Below are 16,315 nucleotides of genomic sequence, written 5' to 3'. Positions count from 1 at the left end.
GAGAAATATTGCTATGAATTTGCTTACTGTAAAAAAAAGTCAGCATAATTATGTCTATTTTATCATATAAAGCACTTGCATTGGAATAAATTGTGTCAATTGTAGGTGATAACATTGTTTTTTTGCGCACAAAAAAAAAGCCACTTAAATGGGGTACTCTGTGAACATATTTGTTAACATGACTTATGTTAAAAGAAAACAATCACACTGGGGAAAAAAATCAGTCAGGTTCCTTTTTTTTAAATTCATTTGTGCAATGCAAAATTTCTGATCTTTAAATTAGCGTTCCTTAATTCCAATTATCCTTGCTGTTGCTGTATTTGTATTTTTGATTTTATTTTATTTTTTTAGAATTCAATGTATTTTAAAGAAAAACAACAATTATTAATTACAGTGGACACCTGCATACTTAATCACTGATTTACATTTTTTTTTTTTTTTTTACAATATACAGTATTTTTCAATATTTATTTTGCAGAGGGGGGTGTTGTTATTGGGTGTGAAAATGAAAAAGTATGTTGAGTATATTCAAAAAGTATACTGTATTGAGGTTTATCGTGTTTTTTTTGAAGATTTCGGGGTTGACAAAAAAAAAAAAAAAAAAATTCATTGACTGATTTTCACTATTTGTGGGCCGGCCTAATTCCTATCCCCCACAAATAGGGGGGTTTCACTGTAGAGTTTTAAGTTGCAATATCACCATTCACCACTAGATGGAAAACCCGGCTTAGTTGAGCTTGCATTGGGTCTTATATTGTCCTATACTACAACATGAGTAGGCCAAATCATTTTTTTTTGCGGATATGGAATGACATACAGGACAAACACAGTACCTGAATAATATTAACATTTTGAGTGAGCTGATTTTTGGGTGAAAAAAGACACAAATCGAGCTCTTGCACTTAATGTTGGTTTGCTGTTCAGCAATTTTGTGCCCTCCTTGAATGCTCATTTTTCTGCGCGGACAGCTCTTTGTACTAGAAAAAAAAATAAAATCACAGTACAGGTATATGTTTGTTTTTTAATAGTGCAAACCCTTTGTTGTTGAAGGCTGAATCTGTTATAGATGCACGGAGAAATATCTTATGAAAAGCAAAGTACATTAAGATACAATCATCTACTGTAAATAGTTACAATGAAATAAAACAGACATGAATGTATTATGCCCATATTCAAAATGAGCTTTTTTGTCATACATCTGGTTAGGAAGTGCATCATTTCTGACTAGTGGAGGATGAGGCTGGTGGGGGGGGGGGGGGGGTTGCATGTTATTGTTGCATATGTCACATACAGCAGGTGGGCGTTCACAATAGAACATACAGTGAAATGTCACAACGATTAAGTTGCCATGGAAGAGGGGGGGGAAAAAAGTCATTTTCTAGCAAATGAGACTGCAAGATGATCATAGAAGAGATTGGCAGTGAGTCATGTGATATACGCAAGTCGACTAGAATGGCACTCGGCGGAGGCACGAACCTCCACCAAGGCAGAGCAAGCCCAACGCCGCTTCCTGCAGATACGGGAATTTTGTCGTTCCGATTCTTGCATTTAAGGACATGATCGTCAGAACACCGCGCACACAAAAAGTGCTCAAGGGTGCATACCAGAAATTCAAGGGCGAACAAATCAGCCATTTTGGTTTGTCATTCGCACTAAGTGCAAAATCGAAACTCAAATGAGTTGCCAATAGCTAGCAAGTAACCTTACAAAGTGGTTTTGTGTCTTTTTTTCTCCACCAGCTACACTTCTGGCTGTCCAGTGCTTGTGTCCAGATAACAGCACGACTTGAAAAAATACGATTCTGCATGTAAACAGGCAAAACAATCCCGAGCTCGTGGCTCGTGGCTCGGGGGCTGGGGGGGGTCCGTCACATATACTTGATACCCTGCTCATCGACAGATTTGTGACGTCTTCATTTCGAAGATTCGCCGTAAAAATACTTTTGTCGCTCGCAGCTTTAGTGTGTTCCATTTCCACTCAATTTAGGTGCAAGGACCACATGGGCCGATATTATTTTTTTTCTCCGCGTCGGGTACATGCAGAAGGAGTGACTGGTGAGTTATTCGACACGACGACTGATGGGCAAAGTGGCCCCGGCCAGGAAGGAGAAGCCGGGCCGGCGTCTCGTCGCGAGCTGACGGAGGGCTTTTGATTGACAGCTGGCTGGCAGCCATTATGGCGCAGGGGTGTTCCCGCTACAGTGGAAGCTGTCAGTCGTCCCGTCGGCGGCGTGACAGGAACACTTTCGCCGCAACAGGCTGAGAAGAAAGCATGTCATCTTTGTCCCTTTTCTTTTTTTTTTTTTTTTTTTTCCCCGCCGCTCTCGACAACGTCGATAAAGGAGCGGCGGCTGGGGACAATGCAAACGACAGAAGAAGAAGAAGAAGAAGAAGAAGAAGGAAGGAAGGAAAAAAAAAAAAAAAAGGACAGAGGAGGAAGAGGAATAGACGGGCGAGCGGGGAGGATTCTTTGACGTGAATTGCGTTCCCATCGCCTCGAGAACGCGGGACAGAAAGGAAGAGAGCGGAGGACGGGCGGGGGGCGGGGCTTAGATGTTTATTTTAACTTCACCCCTATTTGTCTGACGTCAAAAAGAAAACCTCAGCAAAATGGCGGAGAGGAGAAAGAAAGTGACAAATGGGGACGAATTCATGTGGTGGCACACGTGGAGGGAGGGCGACAGCCACACATGAGGCGGCGTGACAAATATGACAGCAGATTAGAAAGGCTGCCACTCACGCACGGCTGATAGCTCGCAACTGACACTACCTGCACAAGACGCCGCGCTTTGCCTTCTTTCTTGCTTCCCCCCCCGCCCCCCCACAGTTGCTGACTACAGTAAACCCCCCCCTCCATCACGGAGGTTAGGGCTGTTTGATTATGAAAAAAATATTAATCACGATTATTTTGGTAAGAATAGAAATCAGGATTATTCAAACGATCATTTTTTTTTTTGGGGGGGGGGGTACAAAACAAAACCAGAATATGTTTAAACATCAAAATAAAGAAACACTATAATTATAAATGAGTTATAAAATTAAAAAAAGGTGGAAATGTATAAATTCAAGTATGATTTCCTCGTGTAAACGAACATAGTGCATATTAATACCGTAATCGTTTGTTTACGATTAGGCCAGTTTTGTAATCGTGGTGTGTAATAATCGTAATTGCACTTGAATTTCGATTCATTGCACAGCCCTAACGGGGGACATGTTCCAGAACACCCCCGTGATCCACGTCAAAGAAACAGATTTAAAAACTCCTTGGCCGTGTTTTTAATCGCATTGATGGCACTTGTGGTCTTAAAATCTTTCAAATAATACAAATACAATTAAATGCATAGAACAGAGTGAGAGAGCGCAAAGTGCAACGACAAGGCAAGAATATCGTACAACAGTGTATCGATTGTTTACAGTAAACAAATCCCGTTTTTTTTTTTCCACAACTAATTAACTAGACTTGCCCTGACAGTAAATCGGCCTTCATCGCAGATTCCGTGTGCGCGCTCCCGCTATTTTGCAGGTTTGTCTTTTTTGTCTCCTTTTGCGTGTAATCCCACCGTCGACCACTAGATGGTGGCACTCTATTTTACTTTAATATAGTGACCGTGAAAAGAAGAAGAATGAAAACAGGAAGTATTTCATCCTTTTTGTACGTATTTCAGCTCCGCCTTTGCTGAACATGATTGTCGGTTCATGTAACGATTATGAGTAACGATTATTGATGTATGTATATTGTGTGAGGATAAGTTTAGTTTGTTAGCTTGGGGGGAAAAAAAGGATTTGTTTACTGTAAAGACAGAAGGATTGCAACACATCGGCGGAACACCGCGCGGCGATCCCGAGCGCCGACTTTTAACTCGTCGCCTCCTGTACGTGCGGGAGCCGGCGGGCGGGCGCATGCAAATGAGCGTACATGTGACACTCAGCCCTCCATAACCTCATTAGAACCTTTCAGGCCCCGCTGTGCACACATCCACACAGTCACCCTGCTTTGATTCTGCAAAGTCTAAAGATGTCAATCACCTGCCACCGTCAGCCCGACTTGGGAATTGCACACACGCACGCGTCACGACAGCCGAGCACCCCCCCCCCCCCCCCCACACAAAACTAACCCCCCAATCCCCCCCCCCTCGGCCGCTGCACTATTTGAGAGTAATTTCATGTGCCAGCGTCGCGCATAATACACTTTTAATGGACAACTAATTCTCTGCCATTACTTCGTCAACATGATTACGGGATCTGCCGCTCGCAATCCCGAGGAGTTGGGCCCAGGCTTTTTAAATATACACAAGACATTAATGTGTCTCTATTCAGCTTTACATCAGGGGATGTCAGCCATTTACATAATGCCGCCATTGAGGTCCGTGACAGGCTCCCCGCTCGCTCGCTCCCTCTCTCCCTGCTCTATTTTTCGACATGATTTCTCTCCACAAAAGGGCCTCGGAGCGCTGCCTTTTCCCTCCCGTGAATACTGGCACTCTCCGCTAATGTCACGGCGGAGAGAGGCGGAACCGGCTGCTGTGGTTGTGGGGCTGGGGGCTGGGGGGTAGGGGGTGGGGGGGGGGCGGCGTTGGGCTGCTGTGAGCTGCAATGAATGGGCAAAGTTTCCATTCCATCACCTGTGCACAGACAGAATAGTGGAGAGATACAAAGGGATGAGTGCATAATTTGACCACTTAAACGACGAGTTCATTAAGCCTGTCAGGAGAGCAGCGGCACGGCTGTCGGGAGGCGGGCCACGTATGCAAATGTGATTCCCAGGACTTTACGAGTGCTTAGATTGGGCTACTTTGCCTTGTCCTTGTATAAATATAATAGCGGGGGATGCAATTTCCCGGATAAAATGGAAACGTCTGTAATACGAGGCGTGTCAGAAAAGTTCTAGGGCCGGCGGCACTAAATCTGTATTTCAAACGCCCAAGTTTTGGGGCCGGGTGATCAATCAAAAGACGTGTCTTCAAACACAACACGCCCGGTTTGCTTTGTTCAGTGCGCGAGAAGAGGCGAGGGATGTGGCGGGACACTGATACATTTTTTTGTCATACCGTTGAATATTTTTCTAAATTGATGTTAGATGCCTTGTCACCTTTTTCAATCAATAAATATGAAACATGAAAGTCATGGCTCCTCCACAGTTCCCGGGCCGAGGAGAGCGTTGCTCTGCTGGAGCGGCCGACCTGACTTTGTGTTATTTCGACCTCTTTTTCAAGATCAAGTCCCGAGTGGGGTCCTCGAGATCCCAGCCTGTTGAAATAATCAGCTCATCAGCAAACACTGCAAAAGCCTGATCGTGATCTTAATCGTATGAATCAGGTGTGTTGGAGAAGGGAAACATCTAAAACAGGGGTTGTGTAGGGCCCCTCAAGGGCTGGAGTTGGGCACCCTTGCTCTAAATCAAAAGACTGAATTCCCTCCATTGTCACTGAATGTTTTGGAGCGGGCTAGCTACATGGTCCCCTCCTCAAGGTCCCCGTCTTCAAGCGTGTACCCGCAGCACCGGAGCGCGCATGACCCAGGAAAGACGTTCTGGAAGGACAGGAAGTTGAAGCATGTTCAACTGTCTGAAGTCTGAACATAATAAGGACGGCCCATCCGGGCCGGCCCGGCCGTTGCGTGCGCTGTTTGCGCCGTCAAGGCTGTTATTGTCTCGGCAGGAGGCGGGAGGGGAAGGGGGGGGGCGGGGTGGTGGTGGTGGTGGGGGGGGGGCGATGTTTTGCTTCCACGTTGGGCCGCCGTTTGATGTGCGACGGCCATTGGCCCTGCCGGGGGCCAAATACAGGAAGTTGTCTTTCATGTCGCCGGACGGCCATTTTGGCAGGTCACGGCTGGTTTACGAGTCTCTCAGGAGTTCACACGGAAGCGCCGGCACACTTGAGGTGACGCGTATTGGAAACAGCTCTCTGGGTGATTTAGTGGAAACTACAAAAAAAAAAAAAAAAAAAAAAAAGATTCATATCGCGACTTGAAAGGGATTTGTGACAATAATTTGATTGGGTGATTTAAATAATGAAATATGCTGTGGAATAAAAATGAGAGACTGACAAAATCTCTCTGGTACTGATTTACTGCAAATAAAATCTCTAAATGACAACAGTTGTATTCAGATTGTTGTGGTTATGCTGTTAGTAGTTGACGGAATACAACCAAAATTTGAATTGAACATACCACCGCGCAGAGCAAAATCGGACATTTTGCGGTGCGCTCTTCATTTTTGTGCGTTTCACATTCGTTAACTGCATGCTTTGGTGAACAGAACCGATTTTAGCCGGGGATTATGATTGATGTTTAGTAATTAACATTTTGTGAAATGAATACCTTCAAAGTGACACGTGTCTAACTAACTAACTAACGGCTTTTGTCCACGGCTCTCGCAGTGGACGCGGGCAGATGATGCAGGCGGGGCGCCTGCATGGGGGGCCATCGCAATGGCCCGAAGGCGTTGCTAGCATACTGCTGCAAACTCAAGTTTGTTTGACTTACATTCATTCGGCCCGTGTTAACTGTCACGTGAGATTTTCAGAGATGCCACGTGGGCTCAAGCCATTAAGAAAGAAGGACAAAGGTAATAGAATTCTCATCCGTCCAGCAAAAGATGGCGCGGCTTGTTTTCCGGCATCCACAAAGCCCACTTGACACCGGCGAGCCGACTCTTTGACCAAGAGTGATAAAACTGCGTGAGAATGTTGGAGCCGATGCTGGAGGCTGAGCGGTAATTGCTCCTAATGGAAAAGCGTATAATAGCGGGCGAGGAGGAAGGCCATATACCAGTCCAAGAGTGAGAGTACTTTTCTTTAGAAAATGGATGAAAAGCCTCGACGGGGGGGGGGGGGGGGAACGTGTATGTGTGTGGCTATAGCACAATATAAGGTGAGCAACAGGTATGTCCAAAGCGTTGTGCGTGCGTGTATATGTAGTAGCCGTGGAGGTAAAAGTCCAGCAGGGCAAGTGTAATTTGCAAGAGGAAGCCCCATTACGGACATCACAAAACTCAGGTGGAAGTCAAATGCCCGACTACGACATCTCGCTGGAATTTAGTACAAAAGTTAAGAAATACATCACGTTAGAAAAAAAACAATTTTCTTCTTTCAATGGCGGGGAGGGGCGGGGGGCACAAACATAGGAGTGAGGAGTGAAGCTGTGCTGAAAATGGTCAATTTTGCAACTAAAGCCACAATATTTGGACATGACAATTTACGTAATATCAAAAACAAGCAAAGGCGCACAAAGCAGAAACAGCAAATTCAATAACACACCGGCTAACAAATCGCATTTGTTGTAACACTTCTAAAGCCGATATCCGAACATAAAGAGCGCATCCACACTTGCAGACGGGAAATGGAAAAATATTCACAGGCACATATTCTTTATCCTCTGTAGAAAAAGACGAAAAAAAAAATGCAGTTCACTGACTCAATTTTAGTAGTTGTAAAACTCATATTCGTTTGTGTCTGGACTTCGATTTTGGGGAAATACCGTGTGGGAAAGGATTAATCATTTACTGTAGGTAATACAAAAACTTTTCGCACTTACCAAAGTTGTGAAAATGTTCCTTCTAAATGTGACAGGCTGATGGCTCAGGGTTCAGGAGCCAACCAAAAGAAGCACATTTTGTGGTAGTGTTGCTGGAAAATGAGAAGTTTTCTCTCAACTCTACTTGAAACGTTCTTCCCGTGAAATATGTTTCCATTTCTTGCCTCGGTGACAATTACGTCTCTTGTCAGCGCTAAAAGACGCGGTGCCTTTGTGCAAGGTGCTGCAATATTGTTTTTCGCCCTCGCGCGTGGCGTCAAGCGCTGACAGCCGCTCGTTATTTGTGATAGCCGACATTTCCATGAATAGCTGAGTAGCGCCATTAGCAAGGTGATGCAGATGCCAGCGGTAATAGGAAGATGATATTGCTATTACCGCCTTGTCCTGCTAGATTGCATTTACATTTGCGGCCGCCGGACGCCTAAACGCGCCGCTCGCAGCCACAAGTGCCGCATACACAAAGAGAAAACCGACAGGAACAATCGGCAAAGATTGTAAAACACGAGGAGCATCTTTGATATACGACACAGCTCAGCCGGCAACTCGCACACTTCTCTCTAGAAGTACAAAGTTCATGTGTTCAAAGAAAAGGTGGCAAAAGGAATGATTTAACCTCAATTTAAGTGAGAATGAAGTGCGCTTAAGTAACGTAGCAACGCCCATTTCGATAACTTGGCGCAGCGAGAAACAGAACAAAAAGATTTTCCCTCTATTACAATCTCACAGGGCTCGATTTTTTGTGAACAGCGTAAATCCTGCGCGGGGGCAGATGAGACTTCATGTCGGTCATTTTGCAAGCCTGCGGATCTGCATGAGGGAAAAGCGCGCCGCTGTGAGCGTGGTCACAGCCGACTTCAACCGTGGCTAATCAAAGCGGCTCCTCTCATTCGCTGGTGTGCCGCCCGTCATGGCGGAAGCACATCTGTGCCGTGAAGTGGACACTTGGAAACTGAATGTATTTTTTCGGATTAGACCAGATTTTTTGTTGGATGTTTTTTAGGATGGGGCACAAGGCACAAGGCATTCAATACGAATTATTCTGGTAGCCGACATTCCACAATTCGACAAGGCCACAGGTGGGCAATATTTTGATTCGTCCAATCGGTTGCCGTCGCCATCAATGCTACCCGATTTCCACGTCGCCACCCCCCGTTTAATTTGACCGTTATAGCGCCCCCAAATCTCAACCAAGATCCCAATCGCAGGTGATTTGAGGTTGAAAAAAGTAACGGCCCTGTTTGGACAAAATAAGATGTCCGTTTTCAAATGGCGGGGGGGAAAAAGCAACAACAAAAAAAAAACTGTTACAAAAATGAGTACAGATACCTGAAAAAGCTGCAAAGTATTTGTACTTTGTTACTTCTTACCACTACAACTCACACAATGCAGCTCCTCCCCCTCCCCCCCCACCAATGTCTTTGTTTCCCGCCAAAAGGAGCCTCGTGCTTCTGCGACTCTCATCCTTCGCGTCCACCCGCTTTTCACCCGGCTTGAATGGCTTCCCCCCCGTGTTTGTGTTGGCGCCGTCGTCAATGGCAATGGCGTTATCAATTAGCGCAGCAGTGGGAGCCCAATTAACAGCATCAAACAGCTAATTAATGGAGCCGCGCGAGCAGTGAGAAAGGCGCCGCGGCACGCCGCCACTGAGTTGAGCCGGATGGCGCGGCCATGTTGGCAGCGCGCTGACAATTAACCTGCAAACACGCATCAAACGCAAGCAAAATGCCAAATAGCGCCACTTGATCCTCCCTCTCGTCTTACATTTACACTCCGCGGGGCCTGAGGAACGTTTCTCTGGAGCGGCCTAATTAGCATCACGTTGCCATAACATTAGCTACGCTTGCACAATATCAAGAAAGCCAAACACAAGAGCTGTGTCAACAAGCGCGCAGGAAAATGGGAAAGTGCTTGCAATTCCTTATGTCCGACAGAAAAACTGCTCATTTGCGCATTCCATAGGCTGGGAAAAAGAAGACAAGATGAACGCCATAGCGCTAGCAAGTTACTTAGCACTTCAAGTTGACCATAAAAAAATGTGATTCAGTGTTTTCTGATAATGTTGCTAAGTTACACGTTTTTAGAAGGCTAGATAGCCCCTGATTGTAACACGATATCTTAACTAACTCCTGGCTATACGTCAAGCAATTTAGCTCAATCGCTCTCGGGCGAGGACTGAACGCAAAGAACACAAACATCGGACTGCATTAGAAATGGACTTTATGTTAGAACTGAAATTGGTGGTAACTTGAAGAGTAAAGATGTAAAAAAAAAGAGAATATGCTATTAAGTTATCCTCAAGTCACAAGAATCTAGCTAGCGAGCTAGCTACAAGCACAGCGAGCTAGCTAGCTAGCTCAGCAGCTTGGTGGATAGCAATAGCATTCGATGATGATGTTTGGCAAACTGTCAACTAATAAATAGCGCATGTAGAACTGTCATTTCAAATCGATGTGACACAGGAGGTCGTGACAATGTCCTCTACATGCAATTTTACGGCTCCGATTATCTTTAGCAGTCAACCAGCGGCCTCGTGGCCATGACGGACTCACAGCTGTGATGTGTCAAGAACAACAGCACTCCCCTGGTGTGTGACAACGCGTCACCACGTTGAACATTTTGGCCGTGACAGAAGCCTCCACTGCGGCGGTCCAAGCAAATAGCAAAAACGGACGGCATGGATGCACTTTCACAAAAACAAGAAGACGATTTTTCACGAACAAAAGGGAGCGCACGCTAATAATGCAGCTTCAGTACTGGCAAAGTGGGAACTGGATGGCCGGAGAGTAAACAAGTAGCAGGGGAGTCGAAGGTTATTAAAGTTCAGAGCGAACATCTCAAGCCGGGCAGACGCACTCGGATGGATTTAAAGGCAAACCAGAGACAGGATGAAGTAGGCCCTCTCCTCCGCTCTCGTTACGTCCAGCTCAACATCTGACAAACACGCATGCGGGGACACACACTTTCTCACACACACACACACACACAAGGTTGTGCTTGTGGCTTAGGGAACACTCCAACTCTATTCAATCAGGCTACGAGGACTGAATCAGCTAAAGGTTAATTGCACCAGAGTCCTTGTGCACATACGGACGGGAAATGTGTGTGTCCCGGTGCCTGTGTGTGTTTGCGGGGGCCGAGTGTATCTGCCCAAACACTTAGTCATTGAAGCAAAATGCCTTTTTGTCACACAAGGATTAGCATGGACATAATCTATGTACATTTGCCCCCTCAGGAGACACACAAGTGGCTATTGGAGGATTTGACCACCCCCAAGTGCCCCCCCCCCCTCCACACACACACACACACACACACACACACACACACTTCAGACAGACAGACAAAATTCTTTGGAACAGGTGCATGTCGTCCAGCACGACAACAAATGCCACGTACTGTAAATTGACTTTAACTTTAAAGTTAACCTTAGTCCACAAAGAGTGTCAGGAAGGATGAAAATGTGACTGGAATTGCTGGTAGACAAATGGTTGCGTCTCCTGAGTTCCTAGCAAGTCATCCAAGTGTGAAATGAAGCAACTCAGTAGTTGTTTTGTTTGCTGGCTATTTCCGAATGAACTTTGCTGGATTGTGATGACACCGAGTTTCTCCAGCCACGAGCACTTGATGAAGATTCGCATTTTCCAAGCAACAATCGCCAGACTACACGCAATCTAAAAAGTACTTTGTAAAACTCTGAAACGAATAGCTGAAACTCATTTTTTTGTTTTGTTTTGTTTGGCTGCACACAAGCCCGCATCGACTCAACTCATCTTCTGACCTCCAGGACGAACTCACTCTCAATAGTTCATCTAACGCACATCGCATTTATGCAGCACTAAGTGACGACATCACTGCGGCGCGCCCGTCGCGGCACTTTTGAATCGCGACCACGTGGAAAGCCAGCTGCCGTCTACGAGCAAGGACACGTGCTCAAACTTGCGACAACTGTCTTCATATTGGCGTGAGAGTAGACCGGGCCGCGTATCAGCCGACTGGCCGGACTAACTGGGGCGGGGGGCGGGGGGCAAAAGCAAGCGTCGGCGAGAGCGAATGGCAGGCGACGGCCTCGTTGACCTTCAAAGCGCAGACGAGGGCCCTCTCCATCCCGCCAGTGGCACTTGTGGCAGGAAGAGAGGCTCGTCGACTGGCCCCTAATGGCCTGCGGGAAACATGGGTCGCCGGTTCCCAGTCGTTGCCCCGGCGACCGCACGGAGTCAACTTCATGTTAAAAATTGAGGGGGGAAAAAAAAATGAAATACCGGATGAGACGTTTGGCTCCGGACACATGCAGTTGAATGGGCATTTTTTGGGGGAGCGCAGAAAACTCTCAACACAAACACTTTTGGCCGCCTCAGCCGCCAGGACTTGATCAACAATCAAATGAAAGCTGCTCAATTAGCGGCCTGTTGCCAAAAGCTCTTGCGTAAGCGCTCACACACCATAAAGCTGAACGTACACCTGCACAGGGCTACACCTTCGTATGTACATGCTCGCCGTAATAATCATGTGATATAGATATATATATATATGTGTATATAAAAAAACACTAAATGCAAAAAAGATACACAAGAAATAAACGGAGAAGCCTCGTGAAGTTAGCATATTTACGACACCGAAAAAACAATCAATAAATCCGACACTTTTATCCAGGTCCCCATCGAAATTTAAAGGCCTTGTAAAGCAGGGGTGTCAAACTCAAATTTGTCGCGGGCCACATCATAGTTACAGTATGGTGTCCCTTGGAGGGCCGTTAGGACTGTTGATCGCTTTATATGATCACTTATGCACAACAAATTGATGGATAGCTCGTTTTCGAAATCAGAAGCCAGTAATACTTTGTTCAACTCTTTTCAATTTATTTTATTTTCAATTTATTTTTTCAATTCATGTTCTCTTTTCAATTTATTTTAAAGCAGGGATTGCTAACAAATCACGTTAATGTTAATAACAGATCATGCTTGCAATATCTCACATGTAGTGTTAAAGGCGAAGACAATTTGAAAGAAACATGTCATGTCAACGCGCATGATTTGCCTTCGCGGGTCACGCAAAATGATGTCGCGGGCCGGATCTGGCCCCCGGGCCTTGACTTTGACACCTGTGTTGTAAAGCAACAAAAAAAAAACCCCAAAGTGGAACCAAGGTTAAATAACAAACAAAAATTGAAAAACACATTTTTTTGTTCACAATATCAAATAAAAACGAATTCACCTAAACTACATTTTACATTTTAAAGTAACTAAACCTATGATACCGGCTAGAGCAAACCAAAAAAAAAGTACAGTTAGCCTGCTCGACAAATGGCAAAGAAAACAAACGGCCTCGCTAGAGGTAACGACCAAGCTACGTTTACTGCCAAGTGCGCATGTTTATCGTTTGTGACGACAAACTTTTTTTTCCCCACATCCAGATCTCGGCTCAGTGAGGATGCGGAAAGGGAAGCGTCGGCCAGCTGATTTTCCGTGTTTATGTCCTGGAAAAGTGTCTACGAGCGGCACGCACACACACAAAGCTGTTTGTTTGTTTAAAGCAGATCATAATCAACACAATAAAAGTGGCGCTTTTCCCAGCAGCGCACCGCCACCATCCCGTTCCATTACTGCATTAATACCAGAGAATTGCACCTCCACTTACTCCGCAAATACACCCGCTGTAATGGAAAACATTATTGTCATCAAGGCCAGCCTTGTGGACCATGTTACAGTGTGTGTGTGTGTGTGGGGTGAGGGGCGTGGGGGGTTAGGTGGGGTGGGGGCCGTGGCAACACACAGTCGATGGCTTTTCACATTTAAAAAAAAAAAAAAAAAGGAAAGAAAGAAAAGGAAAAATGCTCTCAGGGACTTTTCTGCATTCCACTTCATGAGCACAAACAAACGCAGCAAAAAAAAAAAAAAAAGCCATTCGGAGGGGAGAGGATGCTGCTTGTGCTGCTGTGTGTGTGGAGGTGGGTGGTTGGGGGGGGGGGGGGGGCTGCGGGCGCTGTGGAGGGCAGATAAGGGGAAGTACGGCAGGGATGCGAGCAGACATCACTGAGTGTCATTTATTACATTGGGAGACTTTTAGTAGCCTGAAAAGGTTAAAAATGCGCTTTTGTCCAGTTTAGTCACAATCAGTTTCAGTGAAAAGCAAAGCAAGGAAATCAAGTTTTAAAAACAATATTCATTTTTATTTATTTCATCATTGGATTAAAGTATGTATTGATTGATTTTTTTTACGATTACGATTTACATTTTATTTTGTCAAGCGGTTGCACGAAATATAAATCATCTGAATCCGGATACCTTATTTAAGTAGACTATGCATCTAATCAAAAAATGTATCTGGATCCATCTTATTTCATTTTGTGCAACCACCTGACCAAATATAATTGAGAAAATTCAACCATCATTTTTTTCAGTGCTGAGAAAAAAAAATGGTGTGTTGAATGTTCTCAATTTTATTTTGTCAAGTGGTTGCACAAAAAAAAAAATGGCTCCATATAGTCTACTTAAGAAAATGATTTTATTTCGTGCAACCACCCTACGAAATAAAACTGAGTAAATTAAAAAAAAAAAAAAAAAATCAATGTATTTATTATTCAAACTTTTTGCGTAATTGTAATTATACGGAACCATTTTGCTGCCTCATATATTACATGAATAAAATTACAATTATTTATACATATAAATGATACGTTTTAGCGTAAAATTTACCAAATTAAAAGGTGAAACTTGTGTTATAGCGTGATATTGATTTTTTGGGTGGTGTGGCAGCAATCTGCTTCCATGGCATTATAGTATACTTTTATTTATTTTTTGGGCAAATGTGTCTCATGCATTAACACCAAATATTTGACACAATATTGTTTACATTTTCAGTCTAATGATAAACAATTGTGTGTGTTATTCTTCCATTAATATGAATGTTTATTTTAAAACAGCATTTTTTTTAGTATAAATGTGCTTAACAAAACACACTAACTGGTAACTGATAACCTTACTTGGTTACCACGTCAAGTACACATGCACAGTCAAATAACACACTGTAATGATTTTTTTAATTTACATTTTCACAATTAATTTGATTATTTTAGTAAAGCAGTGATCCTTTTTGTTGCATATTAGCTGCAATTTAGATGCACTGTTTGTGTTTTTCAAAATGTTTCCTTATATGAGTACTGAATTTATTTTTATTGGTCACTACATTTGGTACAAATGCACATTCTAATAACACTGTCAAGTATTTTTGTTTTATTGGTTTAGATTTTCAGTCTTATTTATTTTATGATAGCAATTAACTATTTTTCTTGCATATTGAGCGTGTTATCTGAGTGTCCATTTAAATGTACTCGTTCATTTTATTATACTAAGACAGAATGTTGTGTGTGTGTAGTTTATTTTATTTTCATAATTAGTGTTGCAATTTCTTAGTTTTTCCTTTTTTATGTGCATTCATTAAAACCATAAAAGAAGTTGAGGTACACCCGCACAGTCTAGTGAGATCCAATTTAAGAGCGACATTGACATTATTATTATCATCATAAATATAATAATGATAATCACTAGTCAACAAAAGTTTACAATTTTTTTAATCAGAGTTGCAAGCCAACTTTTCAGATTTTTTGGGGCGCCGATTCTGAATCTGTCGTCAGTTTTTCTGCAGCTCATCAGGTTTTCAAAGTAATAATAGTAACATGAATATAACAATAATACAATATGGTAATACATTGAGTAATTTAAAGCTAAATTATTTGCATTAATGTTTTTTTTCATTTATGAATTAAAGGTTAGGTTGAGCAACAGGTAGATTTCTTTCCCGAAAGGCCCTAGCTAGAAATGACGCAAACTGTCAGAGGTCAAACTTAAAAACAAAAAATGAAAATATCTCAAGGATCTCATGTGCAAGAAAAAAAAAATGAAAGCCATTTTTTAAAATCAGCGTCAGAAATATGTCGAGGGACATCTCTGATTACAATTTGCAGTTGACCTGTGTGTAATTCTCATTCTCATTATTTTTATCGTTACGATTGAGGATAAGATGTTCGGAAAGCGGATGGCCGGAGGATGGTCGCAGTTTGCCGTGCTGGATGACAGGGTGAAAATATTCAAAACAGCCACAGTATGCGCACGCAAACACTATTCAACATCTGCGCTCGTGTCAACGCAACGCGTGCCTCGTTGTCTTTGTCAATTTTGCGTCTTGTGTTGCATGCCATGGCAGCGAGCAGGCGTACCTAATCAAGTGTCCCGTAAGCGGCCCATATTACGCAAGGACCCAAAAATTTGACACACACATTGAAGCTTCTCATCTACTTTGGGGCTTTCTTCCATGGTCCAACCTCTCTTCTCTTTCTGCACCACTTTACTTTCCCTCCCTCCATCACCGTCCTCCCTCGCTCGCTCGCTCGCTCCCCCTCCATCTTGACACAGTGCACTGAGCCTAATCGTGGATAATTGGGTGGGAGTGGCGGTGGGCCGGCCCTGCCTTTGTGAGCAAAGGGCAAGTGGTCAAGTTAATGGGGCCCTTGTGTCGAGTCGGGGAGCACTCTGTCTCCTGTTTTTTTTTTCCCCTTCTTCTTCTTCTTCTTCTTCTTTCCCCCCACCCCGCGTTCGATCACCAGTTGGGCGGCTCAATCGCTCGCTTTCACTGGCATTTATCTATTTTTATAACGCCGGCTACTTCGATCTAGTCCGGCCATTTTGGCCCTTTCTCTCTTCGGTGGTGTCAGAGGGAGGAGAACGCGCGCGCGGAGCTCTTTCAAATCTCCAAAGACAGATCGGGAGGCCTCGCTGTAGCCCCTCCCTCTC

General features: G+C 44.1%; 1 protein-coding gene across 1 annotated transcript in view; it reads right to left on the bottom strand.

Moving 5' to 3' along the window:
* The window catches only part of camkmt (calmodulin-lysine N-methyltransferase), a 124,615-nt gene that overhangs the window by 18,420 nt on the left and 89,880 nt on the right, over positions 1-16,315 (bottom strand). The gene's annotated exons all lie outside the window — the stretch shown is intronic.

This window comes from Filicampus tigris, chromosome 11 (assembly GCF_054856515.1).
Source record: "Filicampus tigris isolate MCC_2025a chromosome 11, RoL_Ftig_1.0, whole genome shotgun sequence".
Classification (NCBI taxonomy): domain Eukaryota; kingdom Metazoa; phylum Chordata; class Actinopteri; order Syngnathiformes; family Syngnathidae; genus Filicampus; species Filicampus tigris.
Note: the sequence above shows the minus strand (reverse complement) of the source record. Positions and strands in the feature narration are given on the sequence as shown.